General features: G+C 45.0%; 1 long non-coding RNA gene across 1 annotated transcript; it reads left to right on the top strand.

Moving 5' to 3' along the window:
- Nucleotides 1–758: 758 nt before the first annotated feature.
- Nucleotides 759–5032, top strand: LOC125394000 (uncharacterized). The gene is made up of 2 exons (XR_014999390.2): nt 759–1203; nt 1865–5032. It is a non-coding gene; the product is annotated as an uncharacterized LOC125394000 (long non-coding RNA).
- The last annotated feature ends 3540 nt before the right edge of the window (nt 5033–8572 follow it).

Below are 8572 nucleotides of genomic sequence, written 5' to 3'. Positions count from 1 at the left end.
TCCAGGATATCTTGACAATAGGCATATAGAAGATCCATGTCAGATCACGGAACCCACATTTAGACTGAATTGTTAATGACCTGGGAACTTGCAAAGGCCGTGCACGCCAATAGAACGAGCCACGATAGGTTTGGACTTGCACCATCAGTGGCAATCTCTGTGCAACTGTTAGCGGGCCAGCAGCAACTGTAAGACACGTCCCAGTCAAGAGATATTTAAGCACTGGGAAAAAAAGACATGTCTTAGAGACCATGAAATTGGTCATGAAGGCTTGTGCTTGTTTGTCTAAGAGATAAGATCTCATTCTTAGAAGACATTTCGAAGATTATTGCAAAGCTGCCCCTCATTCTGTGAAGGAGAAGGTGCATGGTAAATTTAGGCCTTCTCCGAGAACTTGATAACTCTGTTGACAAAGTGCACAGGGAAGGATCAGAAGCGTCCACTGTGACGGGTATCCCGGAGAGGGGCAGCTGTCCAGCACTCTGCTTTGTATCCTCCCCAAACATCTGCTCTTAAACCGGAGTCATGTATTTGTGCAATGTTGTTATTTCACCTCAAAACACACCCTTAAGAAGGTCATTTAGTGTCCCTCCTGCCTGGCTGATGATTTCTCCCTCCTACAGTGTGCCCTCCCCCATAGATTGATTTAAAGGAGCTGACCTCTCTAAAAGAGAAATTTCAGAATCTTCCATCCGCATCAAATCTAAACCACCAAGAGCATGCATTGAATGTTCCCGTTTCTGTGTAACGTTGAACAATTAAATCTGTGCAGGTCAGTGGTAGGTGGGAATGAATAGTATTACTAATGGGAGTTAGAACTTCTTTCTGAGAGAGAAATCTACTCTAAAATTAGATTGTGGAGGGGGCTGCATGACCACATGCATGCCGTAAAAACAATTATTGGCATACTTTTAATGGTCAGTTGTATAACACATGGAATACCTCTCAATAAGCGCATTTAAAAATACTCAGGATGTGCTCTGTGGATATGAAATAACACACTCAGAAATTCATCTCCATTCAACCCCATTGGGTTTATGTGATAAAAGCCTGGTGAGAATAATTTTGTTCAAAACAGCTTAACACTCAACCAACAAAATGATGGGGGTTCGTGGACAAAGAAGATCTCACCTCTCCTTTGAGGAAACGACAGTCAAGGAGGAGCAGACAGGAAGCTACTGTGCTGGAGAGACGGCTCCATAGGTAAGGTGCTCACTGTGAAAGGTTGAGGACCCGAGTTTGACCCCCAGCATCCACAGAATTGCTGGTGTAGTAGTGTGCACAAAGAACAAGGAGGAGCCCTGAGGCTTGCTGGCAAGCTAGACCAGACCAATCCCAGAGTTCCAGACTTCAATGAGCAACCCTGTCTCTAAAACCTAAGGGTTGGGGTTGGACACAATTGACGAAAACATCAGACATTAACCTCTGACGTCTATGAACACACACACACACACACACACACACACACACACACACACACACAATGGGGGAGACACAGGTAGGCAGAGAGACATTAGTACCTTGGCAGCCAGAGGAAACGTGAGATTCTGGGGTGGTTTCTTGGTAAAGTTAGCATTTGCTTTGGCTTTAAGGGCGTTAGACTTGAGGAGCAGTGGGAGTGAGGAGAGGGGCAGAAGCCTATGTCCCGACCCTTACGAGCTGGCTGCGGCTTTCTCAGAAGGCAGCCTCAGTTTAGGTAAGAGTGACCTTAGGGGGGAGTTCAGGAGCTGCCAGCCCAGCCAAGCTGCCTGAGATACTGGACAATGGCAGCCTGGTTCTTCAGGAGGGTATATATGTTGAGAAAAGTGAAAGAAGAAGTGATTAATGAGTAAGACTCCATTCACCTTTCTCTTTATTTCTCCAGGCTCTCTCTCCTCTCTGGTTCAGAAGTTCGTGGATGCCATGGGATCTATTCCCACGAACATAAAGTCAACCCCAGAGAGAATGGAGCAAAGCCTCCATATCCCAGTCCTCTAAGGGACACCACTCACCCGGATGCCTCACAGAGACTCTGGACGATAGCCCAGGAAGGACAGCTTGCTTTCTTGAACAAAGAAAGCCTCTGGATCAGTGGTTCTCAACCTTCCTAACGCTGCAACCTTTGAATAGAGTTGCTCATGTTACCGTGACCTCAATCAGAAGATTATTTCACTGCTACTTCAAAACTGCAGTCTTGCTACTGTTCTGGATTTAGTGTAAGCACATGATATGCAGGGTATTCCAATGCTCAGTCCCTAAAGGGGTTGCGACCCACAGGTTGAGAATCACTATTCTAGATCATTTGTTTTTTTAACTCAGTGCTTTATTAAGACTCCCAGATCTGGGCTGGGGAGATGGCTCAGTCAGCAAAGTGCTTGACATACAAGCACAAGGATCCAAATTTGATTAGCAGCACCCATGTATAAAGCCAGGTGTGACAGTGTGTACTTAGACAGGAGGGTCCCTGGAGCTTGCTGGCTAACCATCCTAGTCTATGGGGTGAGCTCTAGATCCTATGAGACACGAATCTCGAAAACAAGATTGGAGGCTGGAGAGACAGCTTAGCCGGTAGAACTCTTGCTGCTTTTGCAGAGGACACCGGTTCCATATCCCATCATCCATACGGCGGCTAGCAACTGTAACTCCAGTTCCAGCGGAATCTAATGCCCCTTTCCCAGCCTCCATAGGCATCAGGCATGGATGTGGTACATATAACATACACTCAGACAAACGCTCAAACATACAAAAAAAATTTTAAATCTTTTTTTTTAAGTAGGCCCTTATACCTGTTGCCAAGCAGAATGACTTGAGTTTAATCTCCAGAATGCATATGGTAGGAGGCGAGAACCGACTTCCACAGATTGTCCTCTGACCTCCACGCATGCATGACATGTTTAAGGCACACACATAACAAAAACAAAGTGTGTGACCGCTGAGCAGTAACACCAAGGTTACCGTCACTCTGGCCTCCATGAGGACATGCATGCTCACAAACACACATAGACTCCCAAATAAATTTATTTTGATTGGGTTATTTTGTTAAGCAACAATATAGAATGAGCCAAGTGTTAACCTACTCAAAATGCAGATGAGCTAACCCGAAGATCTATGGGATAATTCTGCTCCTAACTCTTGATTCCCCCACTGAGGACTGGATGTGACTCTCCGTTGCCTCTCACTGGGGTCCCTGGCTCTGTGCTGCTCTCTTAGAATCTCTTTTTCTCCCCTCTGATATTAGTGAGACTCCCCGACAAGACTGTGGGACATCCTGTGTCCACTCTGCAGTCACCGGAATGGCTATTTCCTTGCATGAGCTTTTCACTTGTTTCCTTTCTCCATGCACTTGCCCAGAAGTGCTCTCATGAAGAACCACATTTCTGCTCTAGACCACAGAAGCACATGTGGGGGGCGGGTGGGCATTCCCCTTGTCCAGATGCACAGACACCCACAGCCCAGAGGTATCTCCCTTCTATTGATTCTTTGCTCTTTGTTGAGATGTTCCTATAAACACTCGGGGAACAAAAGAGTACCGGTATGTAGTTTTTATACTAAGAACTTCCTTATTCTTTCTAAAAGACATGGCCAGTATAAATACCTGATTTTGCAATGCGTAGGTCAGAGGACAAACACAGATGTCATCCTCAGGAATGCCGTCCGTCCCATGAGACAGGGTCTCTCTCTGACCTAGAGTTGCCTAGACTGACAAGTGGGTGAACTTCAGAGAATTCTTGTCCCTGTGTCTTCATGACTGAGAGGACAGGTAGGTGCCATCAACTCAGCGTTTTCCTGCGGATTCTGGGGATGGGACTCAGGTCCTCATGCTTGTGAAGTTACCCCACCCAGCCTAACTCCCCACCTTTTCCTTTGCACAGGTAGGGATAGAACCTAGGGCTTCACAGTAGACAAATGTTCTATCACTAACCTCACTCTCAGCTTCTGTTTCCCCCTTTTATGTCTGCCCTCTGCTCAGCTTCTAGGCCTTCATGGGTGAACGTGCTGTCCTGGGCCAAGAGCCTTGCAATCTTTATATTCTGGTGGTTTGGGCACAAACTCTTACTATGTTGCTTAGGTTGATCAAACAAACAAACAAACAAAAACAAACAAAAACCCTATTTTTTTTATACCATATGTAGGGGCCAGAGAACAACTTTGGGAGTTAGTTCTCTCCATCATGTGTGTTTGGGGATTGAATTTCGGTCATCAGCCTTGGTGACAAGGGCCTTTACCTGCTGAGTCATCCTCCTGGCCCATCAGGTTGGTCTTGAACTCAGGGACTTAAGTGATTCTCTTGCCTCAAATTCTCAAAGAGCTGGGCCAACAGCACTACAGGTTTGATCCACCACACCTAGCTCAGTTAACTTGACTGAGTAACTGCACCCAATTCTCTCTCTCTTTCTCTCTCTCTCAGTCTCCTTCCCCTCCCTTTCTCTGCTCCCCTTCCCCCACATACCTACTGGCTATGGGAGTTGCTCCATTTCAAGGAAAAGCAGAGAGTCCTGGGAAGGCCTCTTGACCTTTCAGCCCACTCCCCTTAGCCTTAAGGTTTTATCTGACCTCTGACCTCTATGTTTCTCAATCACCTGGCACTTGTTAGTGGAGGACACACACGCACTAATTCACATGATGACATCCCTCTCCGTCTCTGTCATCATGGTGGGACACCAAGAATTCTGGTACTTCCACTTTGACAGAAAGCAAATGTTACAAAATGTTCTTGGTTTCTAGTCCTATACTGACTCATTGAACCCCTTTTTATTCCTTTTGAAACACTTAAAACATCTGATAGATAATTCACACCCCTTGTTATTTTAACTACCTATCAAATAACAAATGGAAGAAATTCAAGCAAGGTTTTCAGGTTTAGTCTTTTGTTATTTGGGGTTTGTTGTTGTTGTTGTTGTTTATTTGTTTTTGCTTTTCCTGGTGTTGAGGAATCAAACATAGACCTTTTACACGGCAGGCAAGCAACTCCTCCCCTAAACGCTTGGCCCTAAACCAAATGTTTTCCGGAACTGTGTTTTTAAGAACCAATAAAGATCTCAATTCTGGGGAATCCTAGACACTTGAGCTTTTTACCTGAACCAATTTCGCTATGATAAAAATTCTGTCACATCAAATACCTTGTTATTAATCCTGTTACTCTCCTTGCCACAACAGATGCTTCTTTCTTCTTCATTAATTGAAGGGAGAGGCTCTTCTGAGTTCCAGCTGCTTGACCAAGAACACCCTGGCCAACACCACTCTTGACTCTCTATTGCCTCTCCCTATGAGAGCCAGCAGAAGTCCACTCTGAATCCTTAAGGATGGTCTCCCTCTATAGCTCATCCGTGACTGCTGACAAGAGCGTCTTCACTTTTTGGTGGAATTGGGGTAGGGGTTTGATAAGTGGGGTGAGTAGGTGGAGGATGCATAGGAACTAAGAGAAGAAGTTAGGTTTAGGGAAACCTTTAAAGCTATGAGATAGACCAGTTCTGGCGCCAGACACGTACAACCCCAGCACTGTGGGGCGAAAGCTGGAGAATCAGAAATTCAAGGTCATTTCCAGCTATAGAGGGAATTCCAGACTAACCTGGGCTATTGAGACCCTATCTCATAAAAGCAAAGAAATGAGAATAAATGAAGCCTCATTAACAGATGGACCACCCCGGGTGCTCGATGTTGTGAAAAAAGAAATGAGAACTTTGGATTCAGCCTCAGAAAGCTTTAATACGTAAGCAAACAGATAAATAGCAGTAAATACGTTCACAGACATGAACGAGGTCACTGCTTCTAAGAGACAGGCCTTCACTAGAGTGGTAGAGACAGAAGACACAAGGAAACATAGGAACCCAAAGGTCACAGCGCTTGGACACTGCGGTGGTTTGAATAAGAATGGCCACCACAGGCTCAAATATTTGAATGTTTTATTAAGGAGCGGTACTACTTGAAAGAGATTCGAAGGTGTGGCCTTATTGGAGGAAACGTGCCACTGGGCACAGGCTTTGGGATTTCAGAAGCCCAAGCCAGGCCCCATGATTATCACTCTTTCTGCTACCTGCAGATCCAGACGCAGAACTCTGAGCTTCTTCTCCAGCACCACATCTGCCTACGTACTACATCCTTTCTGTCATGATGAGAATGGGCTACACTTGTGAAGCTGTAAGTCAGCCCCAATTAAAGACTCTCCTTTGTAAGGGTTGGTGTGGTCATAGAGTCTCTCCACAGCAGTAGAACATTGAATAAGACCAACACTTGGTCCAGCTGTGTATAAAGTTAATTCTATGTGAAAAAACACCCTGACAGCATCAGTCTCAAAGCAAGGCAAACCGTCTCATTTCCCACAAAATCCCTTACTCATAGAAAAAGGACAATAAAAGCAGTCACACAGGACTTATAATAGGAAGGACTTGGCAACGCATGTAATACATTTCAATAATCAGGGAGGGAAAAAAAAACATGTTTTTGTTCTAGTGGGTGGATTTATTTACTGTTAAATATTTCTGTACAGAATGTATGTACACTATAACTACAACTATATTTGAACCATGGTGTAGGAGGTAGCAAGCAAAATGAAGGAGTCTTGTTAGAGTTAGGCTATGGTAAGCTCTTTAAAGATTGTCGTGGCTCTAGTGCTGCTTTGCTATTTGTTTCCAAAAAGAATTGTTACAATTTAGCTTTTAAATGCCCCCCCACACAAAGATCCCTGTGCCAAAGGTTTGACCACCAGTCTGTATTGTACATAAAAGGTGGATCTGGGGAAAGGAAGTTATTTATTGGGAGTATGCCCTCGAAGGGAATGTGGGGACCCCGGCTCCTCATTCTCTCATTCACCTTTTTTTTTTTCTTTTTAGTTTTTCACAATTTCTCTGTGCAGCTCTGGCTTTCCCGAAACTTGTTCTGTAGACCAGGCTGGCCTCGAACTCACAGAGATCCACCTGCCTCCTGAGTGCTGGGATTAAAGGCGTGCACCACCACTGGCCAGCTGAATCACTTTTTCTTGTTTATAACTTGAGTCTTATTCATTTTTATTTCTTTCTTTTCCTCTCTCCCCGGGCCTTCTCCTAGTCACCGTCACCATGAGCTGAGCAACTGTTCTCCACCATGTGTTCTGCCTCATCGTAGGGTCAAAAATAAAAACAAAACCAAAAAGCAATGACCAGCTGCCCCTGAACAGAAGCCTCTGAAACCATGAGCCAATATAACCCATTCCTCCTTCTGATTCACTCATCTCGAGTATTTTCTCACGGTGATAATGAACTGATTAGCATATGAATGAAAGAAAAAAATTGTTTTCCATGACATGGCAAGAAAGGAACTCGAGTGTCTGTTGTTTCTATTCAAGAGGTGTACATTTTTCACAGATGAGAAATCCTGAGATGAGAAACCAAGGGTGATGTCAGGCTATGTGGTGAGTCAGTGTGGGAAACCCTTCACCGTTGCTCCCTCATGCTGTTGATAATTCTCCCACTGTTCACTGGTGTTGTGAAATTATCAATCCCTAGTCTAACATGCCCATTCCTAAGTACCTACCGTTCAGGGCTCACCGTCAAAGAGCCACACTACATCTGCATCGTTTCCCTCCTCGGTTTTCACACACAGCTGTGATTCCACGGCTTCGCTTCTCCTGGTGGTGGGACTGCCGTGACTCCCCCAGTAGCTGAACAAGACCCAGCTGCCCTGGACCTGGAAAGATTACAGAGGTGGCTGCCTTAAAATGATCGACCAAGTCTATGATACTTTTCTGACGGCCTCCTCTTCACATGCTTCGACTCGTTCATTTTCATCTCAACAGTAGGAGTTTTGACTTTTGGTCTCTCATTCTGTCGTGATCCTGGTCAGAGGTAGTGAGCTGCAGTCACTTGGTTGTCAAGGAAACAATTCAGATTTTACAGTGTGCTGTGCTGCTCAGCTATGATGTGTGCTCGGCTAGCTATGTTCAGTGCCTTTTGCCTTAAATGTCTTTTCAAGTTACAGTGGGATTATAGGCGCATAACTCCACTGTCAGCCATGGAGCGACCGTCTGGTGAGCATGCAGATGGCTTGTTGCTTCAGACCCTGAGTCAGAGGTGAAATGAGACCAAGAAGGGACGAGTGGAAGGAAATGGAAGAGGCAGCAGCCCCTCCTCCCTGACATCAGCCTTGGCAAGGGTGGCTTTGGCCACTTGCTGTGTACTCTTGGCATCAGCTGAGAACTTTGGGTTATCACTGTGTTTGCTACTGGTCTGTCTGCAAGGTGCAAACTACCGTGACCAATCGAGAGAGAAAGGTGAATGTCAGCATATGTGTCTTTTTGAAATGCAAATGACTCTCAGGAAAGGTAATAATAATTGCTATGGCTCTTGTAAAATTAAAAAAAAAAACAGAAAAACTTCAGGCATACTCCTCCAAGCCCATACAGCACCTCTTGCATGAACTTTACCCATTCAACTGCAGGAAATGAACATCATGAGAGTCCCAGGACTTTTAGGTCAAATAAACCTCAGGCATCCTTTCTGTGCTGCAGGATGGAAAATATTCTTAGCATCCTAGATGAGCAACATCCACTCCTTTCACTTTAGAGAAAAAGATGTTTATGTCCCCTTGCTTTCTTTTACCATAGCCAAATTATTCTGTC

Source organism: Myodes glareolus, chromosome 20, assembly GCF_982192425.1.
Source record: "Myodes glareolus chromosome 20, mMyoGla1.1, whole genome shotgun sequence".
Lineage (NCBI taxonomy): Eukaryota > Metazoa > Chordata > Mammalia > Rodentia > Cricetidae > Myodes > Myodes glareolus.
Note: the sequence above shows the minus strand (reverse complement) of the source record. Positions and strands in the feature narration are given on the sequence as shown.